Consider the following 12,939-nt stretch of genomic DNA (forward strand, 5'->3'; position numbering starts at 1 on the left):
GCATCACACATAAAAGATGAACGAGTTACATTCTCCTGTTTATTTGACCGACAGGTTTAATACAGTAACACAGGAGTTTTCTACAAATGGAAACACACCCAACTTTTTGATTACATCATGACTGAGCTGCTGCCAGTGTAAGTCTGTCTGATCATTTTGATGTGAAGCCAAACTATTTTACTTTCAGAGTAAAATAGGATATGCAATGAGGGGAAAATGTAAGGTTGGAATTAACTGCATCAAGAAAAGCAAGTGTTCCAGATTAACTTGTTATTTAGCAATTGGATAATATTATCTAGTAGCATGCACTGAAAAAAAATGGTAGGATTTACTTAGAAACTGCTTGTAAAGTTCACAAATGGTTACAAAGAAATGGCATTGAATTAAACATGACATTTAATTACAAAACTGAAATGGTATTTTCTTTTGAAACATTCTCCAATAATTGTTTAATTTCTACAGTGTATGGATGAACTAAAAAAAAATGATTTTGTGACAAAGTTGCATTGTAAAATATAATAATATATAATAAAATATTTAATAAACATGTTTAATTTAGTTGCTAATTTTATTTAGTTTAAAATGACCTTCTAAAAAAGCTCAAGCTGAAATAAACATTAAAAACTAAATTACAAAAAAGGTAAATGTTAAAATAAAATCTAATTCAATATATTTACAAAAACCCATTAATTTTTTATTTATTTTTTTTTAGCTAGTTTTGCCAAGGCAACTTAAAATTTTCATTTGGTTTATTTTTTATTATTATTTCTTTTTTTCAGTTTGGTCATTTACAGATCATTCAATCCAATCATTTAAGATAAAGTACTAGAATAACTAAAACTAATTAAACACAAATTAAATATAGATAAAAAAAATTACAAAACACAACAAAATTACTACTTTAAAATTAAAAATCTAGCAACTTTAATAATATAAATAGCACTGTGTGAATGTCATTTAATTTTGATTAATGACTACGAAGCCGTTTTTTTCTTTGCAATAATAATGCATCATTCAGAATAACTCTAGGATTAATAATGTAACTGAGCTCGATTACATGTTTACTTACATTTATTCTTATAGCAGATGCTTTTATCCAAAGCCACATGAGGAATAAGGGACAGAACAAGCAATTTGACAATATTCACAAGAAGTGAGATTTTACTAAATTTTTTGCGAAACTTTATTTTACATCCATGACCTCTTTTGGAAAACAGTTTAATAAATAATGCTTTTGTTGCACTTCTAAATATGCAAAAAGTTTTCTATTAGGCATTAGGTTAATGTAGTTATTTTGAAAGAGTGTGTGTGTGTGTGTGTGTGTGTGTGTGTGTGTGTGTGTGTGTGTGTGTGTTATGATCGGCTCAGCATGTTGACGTTCAGCCGGATCAAACATGGAGTTTATGAATCTCTCTGTGACTGAAATCTGCTTAATCCAAAGCGGAAAGTTAAATATAATATAATAAAGCCAGTTGCAAAGCAAAGCATATAAAGTTATGAATAAACAATTTGCATCAAGTTGCAGCATGTAGATAGTGTTTACAATTTAAAGGTCCCGTCTTTCGTGCTTTTTTGAAGCTTTGATTGTGTTTACAGTGTGCAATATAACATGTGTTCATGTTTCGCGTGTAAAAAAACACAGCATTGAAAAACAAAAAAACACCAATTCAAAAGAATATAAATAATTAGTGCATAGATAATCCTAAAGTAACAGTTGTGAAGCACAGTGATAAACTGTGTAAAGAACAGGATAGAAACAAGTGGTTTTGGCTGTGTGTAAAAGTCGCATCACAAATCTAGGACGTTGCTTTTGTTTTTCTAAAGTTGTTCCTGTGACATCAAGCTGTCAAAGCCTTTCTGGGTCTGTGATTTTTAAGAAAGCTGTGCTTCTTTCTTCGGCCAAACAGAGCGAGTCTAAAGGCCTTTGGAGCTCATTGTGCTAATTGGCTCGTCAGAAAGAAGGCGGTAATTATGCATTTGGGTTCTGGCAGCGTTCTGTCAAACAATCCCAGCATTCTCTCTGAGGCCGAGGCCACATAGAGATGACAGGTGTGTGTGTGTGTGTGTGTGTGTGTGTGTGTGTGTGTGCTGCTGAGTGTCTGTGTGTGTGTGTGTGTGTGTGTGCTGCTGAGTGTGTGTGTGTGTGTTCTGAGTGTGTGCCTTTTAATTTGCATTCTTTCTCTTTTGCTTTCTGCAAAATATCACCAATATAGAGGAAGATTGGGCTGTTTAGAATTCATTGTAAAAAAATATTTTTCAAAGTTATCAATAAAACAAATAATATAGGAATAAATTTTACAAGAAAATTCTATTTCAGACTTTCCACAAAAAAAAAAAAAAAAAATGTATGCAAACGTTTATAAAACTGAAATCACATGCTAGTAAACAAATTGCAGTAGTTTGTGCAACATTGAATAAATAAGTGTTTTTTACATTTAAAAAAGTAAAGATTTTATTACAATAAAACACTGAAGTATTAAAATAAATGTAAATCTAAAGCTAAACATAACAAATTTGCACAACAAAAACTAAAAATAAATCTTAAACTAACAAATAACAAGTTAACTAAAAGTAAAATAAAAATAATATAAAGTGATGAATAAACAGATTATGCTGCTCAGCCTTCAGTGTAAAAGATGATTTATCCAAGTTGCCAATAAAACTAAGATTATTTGTTAGTAAAACTGAAATAACAGTTGCAAAACAAAGTATATAAAGTGATGAATAAACAAAATGAATAAAGTTACTTTGGATGAATATGTATGTGGTGTTTACCTTTTTAAAAATTACTAAAAATATAAATCAAAAAATAATAATAAGGCAAAATTCCACAATGAAATTAATGAAACTGAAAATAAAAATGACTAAAATCAATATATCACAATAAAAGTAAATATTTTTTTTACTAAAATAAAAGTTGTGAAGCAAATAATATAACGTGGTGAATAACCAAATTGTGCCATTCAGCCACCATTATAAAAAATATATTTTTTCAAAGCTAAATAAAGTAAACCTAAGTAAAGTTTTGCAAGAAAAAATATTGCAGTCTATTCCATGTTAAATTCAGTGATACTTGGCATTTTCTTGTAATTCTTCTTGAAGTTTTCTAGAGATTTCTGAGTGACAACTGTTATTGTTATTTAATCTTTATTTTTTTATATATTTTAATTTTTGGTATTTGAAAAAAATCTGATATAAATTAAATTAAATTAAATTAAATTAAATTAAATTAAATTAAATTAAATTAAATTAAATTAAATTAAATTAAATTAAATTAAATTAAATTAAATTAAATTAAATTAAATTAAATTAAATTAAATTAAATTAAATTAAACCCCATTATAACAAGCAGCCAAAGAAAAGAGCCACAGCAGCAGATTCAATGAGAAAATAGAGACGGATATGAATGATCTGTTTAATACAGACCCTGAGAAGAGCCCAGCGTCTGAATCTTTTATGGCTGGAGAAATAAAATAAATGAAAAAGGCTTTTGGCACTGGTACATTACAGAGAAGTGATTAATATGTCTTGGCTGGAGGATGAATATATATGTATCTTTCTCAATGCATTTACAGCAGTATAAACCTGTAGATGCCAGAGACCATGTTTGCTTTTCATTTCTGCAAAAGAGTAGCTCAAAAACACCAAACATGTTAATTTGACATTACAAATAAGCCAAAGGCCTTGTTTGACTTGCTTTATTACAATTAAATGTAAAGTTTTTTCAGTAATACTCACAGAATCTGCCGTTTTCATTGTGCAAACATAAAATATTTCAGTTAAGACTGTGAATATTAACAAAAGTGACAGTAAAGACATTCATAATGTTACAAAAGACTTCTACTGCAGATGAATTCTCTTCTATTTAAAGGAAAAATCTTTTCCGATTTGTCAATACAACTTGATTTCCAAATCAACTTCATGACATCATGTTTAGTTTTTTGGTTGATTTAATTAATGCAATTATTTGTGTATTCAGTGAATATTTAATAAAAACATTAACTTGCTAAAGAGTTAATTTAACTCAATTTTAGACAACCATGCAAGTTTTACTGATAATTGTAATAAACTGATGAAAGATTATTTGATAACTTTGTTCGCTTGAATAAGTTTATACTATATTTAGTCTGAAGTTAGGACAGCAAAACAAAATATTAAACACTGATTAATCAATTTTTATCGTTAATAATCAGAAATGTTTTTTGAGCAGTAAATCAGCATTTTAGAATGATTTCTGAAGACTGGAATAATGATGCTGAAAATACATCTTTGATCTCAAAAATAAAATACATTTTAAAATATATTCATAGTGAAAACAGCTGTTTTAAATTATAATAATTTTTCATTTTTTAACTATATTTTTGATTAAATAAATGCAGTAAATCATCATATTAGAATGATTTCTTAAGATCATGTGACACTGAAGACTGGAGGAATGATGGTGAAAATTCAACAGCGCATCACAGAAATAAATTAAATATTAAAATAAATTCAAATATAGAAACGGCTTTTTAAATTGAAATAATATTTTGCAATATTACTGCTTTTACTGTATTTTTAACAATATAAATGGAGCCATGGTGAGCAAAAGAGACTTCTTTTTAAAAATCTTACCGCTCTCAAACTCTCAAACAGAAGCATGGATCAATCAGAAAACAGAATATACTGATATCAGTCATGCATTTGCTTTAGATTATTTATGATGTTTAGTAAAGTGCTTGTCGGTAGCACTTTATCATTGCTATTGATTTTTATGCTTCTTTTAAATTATTCAACACATAATCATCCCCACTAACCTAAAGCCAAAACCTTGAAGAGAAATCTTACTTTCAAAAACTTTTGACAACATTTTTACTTTTGAGGATGTTTCTGAAGGGAGGTTTTGTCAAGTTTTGTACGTATACACACACACAGATCAAGCTACTCTTTCTTACCTTGTAGTTTTAAAAAAAAGATGTATACATTGTGGATTTTAAGCTGAATAAGACTTGATATGAACAGATGTGGGTTTATTTCAGCTGGTTTCACCTGGTTTTCGGCGGCCCAGGACTGATTTAACTACACTGATGAGGATGATGGTGATTGCCACAGAGATGAAGAAAGGTCATGTGACTGAGGGGCCCATCACACACACACACACACACACACACACACACACACAGAGCTTGAATTGAAAGCGATACATTGTATGGGTCAAAATTATAGATTTTTCTTTTATGCCAAAAATCAATAGGATATTAAGTAAAGATCATGTTCCATGAAGATATTTTATTATGCATTGCTAAGAATTAATTTGGACAACTTTAAAGATTATTTTCTCGATATTTAGATTTTCTTTGCTCCCTCAGATTCCAGATTTTTTCAAATAGCTATTAAGTTTGTATCTCAATGAATGTCATACTCTACCAATCATTTCTTTGCTCTTAACAGAACGTTTGCGTCCTTCTCGGCGCCATTGCGTTTGTTCATAAAGGTCTTATTTGCATTTGAAAAACATTCATTCAATCCTAATACGAGCACACACAGTCACGCAACAATAGAGTTAGATTACAGAGCAGAGAAAGCAATCAGAGTCCATTCAGAGCTAAACACAGCAGACCTGAAGCAGACAGCACATGCATTTCAGTCCAATAAAGAAATCAACACTGGGGAAAAAAATAAAAATCACAATAAGATTGTACATTAGTTAACATGAACTAACAATGTAAAATAGCGCTATAATAAATTAGTTTTAAATTAATTATTATAGATAAGTTGACATAATAATAATAATAATAATATAGTAATTTAATAATAAATAATAATGCACTTTATTATAATTAATTTATTATTATTATTTATTATATTAATTATATGTAATTAATGCTGTGCTTTGAGTCCAAAACAAATAACATAAAACTTAACCTAAATTAATTTCAACATTTAACTATAATATTAAAATCAGAAGTTGTGTCTGTTAATATTATTAAATGGAACTAAGAACTAACAATAAAGTCCTTCACACTTTTCAATAAGTTTGCATTTTTTGTTAACATCATTTAATATACTGCATGCACATACAGCATTTGATTAAAACAATTTATTAGTAAATGTTTAAGATTAATTATTATTATTGTCAATACTAATTTGATTTAATTTTAAAAAGATTAAATTAAATATTCATCAGTGATAAAAAAATAAAAAAATAAATCTATGAATAATAGAAAAAATAAAATATTCGAAATAATTCTAAATGGCAATTAAACAGAACTGGGTAAGCAAAAAAAAAAAAAAAAAAAAAACTCCTGTCACTCCAGATGGCTTCTCATAATGAGATATTTATAAAAAAGTTAACGCTAAATAGTCCTATATATATTCAGAGAAAACAGCTCATGAAACTCTAATTCTGTAAATTCATAATCAGACATCTGCAATTTACACACATGCATAATTTATAAGGACAGGCTACAGTTTGATATCAGATATGAGAGGCTATTAAAACCCTGCTGCAAACACACACTGGAGGATTAATCATCTTTATTCCTGGATTAAACTCAACCACACACACCTGGAGACTCTAATCAATGGCTTTAGCTAAACTCCTTCATTAACTCTAGAGTAATTAGTTCAGATCTACAGATTCTGAGGTCTGTGACAACTCTTACATCTAGTAAAAGTAAAACCATGTTAAAATGTTCCTGTCTTGTCACTCATTCACTCATTACATTTCAAAATAAATATTTTTTTATATTTTTCTAAATGGCAAAAAATTATTGATAAAAAATAAATTGTATAATATTAAACATGCTACAAAGATATGTACATGCATTATTGTTTAAAATTTAATTATTATATAATTTATTATAAATTATTTTAAAAGTTCAGAGTTAATCCGACCTTAAGAATATTGCAGAGAATTTGCTGTTCTTGCGAAACTCTTTTATCCAGATTTGAATGTTTTTCTGATTGCATTTAATTGTCCATCTCGCAACGCCACTTAAATAGCTCTGTGACAACAACTACAGACTCATGCATTATTATAGCAAATGCATTTTCTTTGTATGGCCGTGGTTTGATGAGATGCATGTGTCAGAGGAGCTTTAGCGCCATCTACAGGATCTCCTCATCAATACAACGAACATTGAGTAAATTCACTTGGTTCTGCCTCACAATGGGTGTTTTGATATGCCATGTCAAACCATGTGCTGTAGTGCAACACTTTTATCATTTTAAATTAATTTGTCACAATATGAAATAATGCAGTCTTTAAGAAAAAGTGGTGCGGTATTTAAGTGTACTTCACTCTCGCACCACACGAGGGCGCCAGAGCATCACTGTCAGAACCTTTAACCCTGGAGCAGATCATCTGCATCTGAACAATATCATCTGGACATATTATTCATGCAGTCTGACACTCAACACATGAGGAACATTGATATAATGTTTGCAGATATATCTGTGAAATATATAAATATATAAAGTGTCTTCAGTCTTTGCATTTAGTTACCAGGGTGTTTTAGACCATGATACCTGATTGGCTGATGTCATAGTGATGGTAGGTTTAGGGGTGGGGTTAGGGAAGGGGGATTCATATTTAATAATTTAGCAGACGCTTTTATCCAAAGCAACTTACAAATGTGAACAATAGAAGCAATCAGACCAACAAGAGAACAAAAACAAAAAGGGCCATGACAAGTCTCAGTTGCTCAAATGAAGTTCTTAGCAATGCATGGTTTCAGCAGCATAAGAGTGTGTTTAGTTTGCTGTGTTAACTGTTTTGAAAGCTGTTACCTGAGTTTGAAGAAATGTACCAAACCGATTGAGAAAAACTGTAATATCCTAATGATTTTTGGCATAAAAGAAAAATGTTAATTTTTGCTCGAGTTGTTCTTTTAAAGCTGCGGTCGGGAACTTTTGACGCTCTCGCGGTTAATAAACAGAACTGCTTGCGTCTTGCGGAAGAACATCGTAGCCGGAACTACTTCTCTCTGTTTATGTCTATGAAGAATCACAAAGGTACTGGGTTACTCCGCCGCGGTACCCCTGAAGCAATCTAAAATAGTCCGAATATAAACACTTATTATAGGTGCACCCTAGTGATTCAGGACAAGCTAAAAACACGGTTTGGAAAATGGATTCATGGTGTACTCGCTTATTATATACATTTTTCTACATTTTGAACACAAACAAAGTTACGGACCGCAGCTCTGATTGGTTGATTCTTAACGGGAGCGGATTACTTTCTGTAAATGGCAATAGGACACTGGGAGGAGCCAGAGGAGCTTGATTTTTTCACAGATTATCTGTCTCATATTCTACTGTCAGGACATAATGACAGGTTTAACAAATATGTAAAAAATATATTTTTACAAAAGTTCCCTACAGCAGCTTTAATGCACTTTGCATCACAATTGTGTGACTTAAATTGTCTAATCTTCAAATGGTGTGCTGAATTGAGTCTCTGGCTGGTGTCCATCAGAAGAGCTCAGATCTCCAGCAGCAGGAGGTTTGATGTGGTTCAATGCTGTTTGTCTGTCTCTGTTTTCTCTCTTTAATCACTGCGTCTCATGCGGAGCACAAACACAAAGCAGGATGAAGTCGTCTGTCCAGCTTTGATGAGGACGAGGATGTTTTAATGAGGTTTTCTCTGCAGGACCTCGTCAGTGTTTTATATTAAAGCTCTGAGCTGTGATTGGATCAGGACAGCTCGTCTGTGTAAACTAAACTACATTGTAAAAGATTTAGTGTGGAATTTACTTTGAAACAAGTTTTACTCAGATACCGCAAGTAAACTTTAACAAATAATGAGAAAGAAACACTGAAAGAAACACTGTGTGTGTTAAAGCTTTAGTGTCATTTGAGGATGGAATAGCTCAAGATAAAGGAACTAAACCTGTATTGGTGTTTTTAAAATAGTGATGCTCAAAAATTTGGAAACCGCTAAAATATGTCTGCATTAATTATTTTCAAATAGGGATGTAAAAAATGCTATTTTTATTGACAAAATTTCAGTGCAATCACTATTCAAAAAAAGTGCATGGCAAAAAAAAAAAAAAAATAGAAAATAGTGTTTATAAAAAAAATAGTATTTTCTTTTTTATAATTTCAGCTGAATATTATTGAGTTAAAAATGGTGATGCAATGGAATTTTGGCAACCAAAAATATTCGTCTGAAAAAAAAAAAAATATATATATATATAGTTGCCAGACATATATATATATACACACATATATATTTTTTTTTAGTTGCTGAAATTTCAGTTCATTACTATTTCAAAACTGTATGCATGCTAATTTTTTTATTCGAATTTTTTTTAGTAAAAAAAAAAAGGTTTTTACAATATTTACAATATTTTGTTGCATCAATGTCAAAATAGTGTGTGTTTGTGATGGAAAACGTAATATTTTTTTACAAATACTTATTTTACAAATTGTTAAATTTTAGCGACTGAAAATATTCATCCTAAAAATAAAAATAAAAAGGTTATAGAATAGAATATTTATAGAATTTTAGAATATATTTTTGTGGGGTGTTTTGTAATTTCTCCCAGGTGTGTAACAGCAGATGTGCTCAGATGTTTGAGATGTTGGACAGGGTTTATCAGGTCTGTGTGTGAAGATCTGCGGGTCACAGATACTGACACACACATGTGTGTGTGTGCGTGTGTGTGTGTTCTTCACATGTCTCACATCTTCTCTCTGCTGGAGATGAAACATGATCAGAGCTGTTCTCTGGCCCCCGCCGGCACAGGAATGTCCTGAGAGAGAAATACACTGATTTACAGAAGACTTTCAACCTTTCACCTCAATTATTTCATCAAGTGCAGGGACGCTATTAAATAAAATAAAGCAGTTTTACTACGATAAAACCCTGGTTCATTTTGGTGAGAAAGTGTGATGTCCACATGTTTTTGTTGAAGACATTAAAGAAGCTGTAGAATTGGCCAAAAAGAAAAAATTTGTGACCTTTGCATGCATTTGTAATAATGCAAAATGTTTATCAAACTGTGTTTATGCCATTTAGGCCAAAACTGAACATTTATTTTTTGCTTAATATTTTTAGTTGCCAAAATTAAAGCCTGTCACTATTTCAAAATTGTGATGCACCAAAAAAATAAATAATTTAATTTTATATATATTTATAATATATATCATTTTTAAATATAAATTTTCCTATATATTTCTGTGCATCACTGTTTTATAATAATGCAATACAATAAACAGGAATAATAAAATAAACAAAATATTTCGTTATAATATTTCGAAATAATTCTCATCAGTGACTTCACTGCAGGACCCTCGAGGCGTCCGGATCAGTGCCTGAAGTTTGCTAAGGAACAGATGCAGCACATTAACTCTCTGCTCTCCAGATTGGCCTGTGTTTGAAGCTCATATTCCTCTTCTGTGGCATTTTGCTGCAGTGTGTAACCCGAGAGTGACCCGAAAGCTGCAGGGGTCCTGGTGTGGGAGGTCCAGCTCCGTGTGCATCACTGACTTCATCAGAGAGACCAGACAGCTCTTATGAAGCACCAAAATAGTAATGCACTTGAATCTCTTCCCATATGCCAAGAAAGAAAATAAATATTTTTGAAAATATAGCAAAGATAATTGCTGAAATATATAATATATATTTTCTACCAGCAAAATTTCTAGACATTCTTTGTTTAACTTGTTTAAAATATTTTTAATGCATTTACAACTTCATTTTTGCCTCCATATACTTTCAATCAAAGAAAATACATTCACATTTCACATTTGAAGAAAAACTATTTGTTGTCTAATGCACATGAACATATAACAAATAAAAAAATAATAAATGATTATTAATCATTATTCCATCCACATTTGCATTAAACAAATGAAGGCTAAACTTTAAGTTTTATTTTTTTATTTTACTTTTTATTTTATTATTTTGCCCCTGAAATACATTTTGGAATATATTTTCCTATATGAATGTGGAAAGATATGTTCTATTTCAAAAATATTTTTAATTTAACCTCATTGTTTACAAAATATATTAAAAATATATTCTGGCCAGAATTTATTATTATTATTATTTTACTTTTTTGTCTCTTTTGGTCTCACACACACACACACACACAAACACAGACACACACACACACAAACAAACACACACACACACATATATGGGAATAATATTGTGTTTTGGTGACTTTATGAGGGTGTTTATGTGTGTGTGTGTGTGTGTGTATGAACGAACGGTTTGTGGTTTCGCTGAGATGATTCATGTTTGTTCTGGATGAAGCCGAGAGCAGCTGGATTCATCATATCATCATTAAAGCAGATAAAAGAGCTTCAGGAAACATTTCAAACTGTTCATTCCCTTTGAACTCATAATAAAGAGCAACAAATCTAAACAGTGATTTCCCCATAAATACAGCAGATTAGAAACAAAGCATCCGACGAGATCTTAGAAAGTCCGTGATGATCAACACTTGACTCTTTCAGACGTGCAAAATTGCATGCACAAAATGCATTGGTTAAACGTTCACACTTTAAAAGAATTCATCCAAAAATTCAAATGTGCTCATTCCAGATCAGGATGACTTTATTTCTTCATCAGGTTTATTAAAGTGTAGCACTGCATCGGTGTCTCGCCAATGGATGCTCTGCAGTGAATGGGTGCCGTCAGAATGAGAGTCTGATAAAAACATCACAATAATCCACAGCACTCCAGTCCATGTGATGTGATGTTTTTATCCGCTGTTTGGACTCTCAATTTGACGGCACCCATTCACTGCAGAGCATCCATTGATGAGACACTGATGCAATGCTACATTTCTCCAAACCTGATGAAGAAACAAACTCATCCTAATCTCAGATGAACTGAGGGTGAGTACATTTACAGCACATGTTCATTATTCACTATTCCTTTAACTTTTGTGACAGCAAACTAATAACATGTATTCCTTGCATGCAATTGTGAATCACTTTAGAGAAGCTAAATCTTCTAAATGCATGCATATAAATTTATAACATTTTGGTTCCTATAGTGTCTGCACCTGAATGACCTCCACACACACACACACACACACACACACACCTTCTGAGTCTCATATCATATAAAGCCCTTCATTTCTCAGCTCTGCTTCATGGCACACGCCTCTGAAATATGACATGTTTAATCCTGGCAGTGTGGTGTTGGATATCTGTGATATGAGCTGAGCTTCTGTGAGCACAGAGCCGCCCTTCAGACTCCAGCAGATACGATCAGTGTCCTGTCAACAGCTGCCCAATACTGGACACACTCTCAGAACACAGGACGGCCGAATTCAGCTCCGTACACGAGGAAAAACTGCATTCAGTTCAGCTGACTGACTGTGCTTCGGCTAATCAGTGCTGATGGTGAAGTAATTAATGTCAAGTGTGTAAGTGAGGAGAACATGTGCTGACTTAATTTTTTCCTTCATATATACGTCTATAAATCTATATCTAGTTTAAATTAATTTTATGAGTCTTTTGAAATATTCCTTATGTGACATTCAGAATTAAGTTGCAATCACATAATTGCTATATTTTTATGCTGTTGTTGATTGAAAATGATTATAAAAAATATTAAATATAATCATATAATTTTATTAAAACTATATATAATTTTATTCATTTAATTAATTTTATATAAATATTATAATAAACAGTATAATTGTATACATTTCATTATTTTATATAATTTTATTAATTTAATTTATTTTTATATAATTATCTAAATCATAAACATTATTATAAATTAATTATTCAATATATTTGTATATCTAATTATTTTATTAATTTATTTTATACAATTATTTAAATTATAAATATGATAAATAAATTATTCAATATAATTGTATATATTTTTAAATATGATTTTTTTTTATTATGATTGTTTTAATTTCTAGATCAAATGTTAAGGTCTGAAATGAAAATAGCCTTTTAAATAGACTTATCTTTTGACTCAAG

The sequence above is a fragment of the Carassius auratus genome, chromosome 2 (assembly GCF_003368295.1).
Source record: "Carassius auratus strain Wakin chromosome 2, ASM336829v1, whole genome shotgun sequence".
NCBI lineage: Eukaryota > Metazoa > Chordata > Actinopteri > Cypriniformes > Cyprinidae > Carassius > Carassius auratus.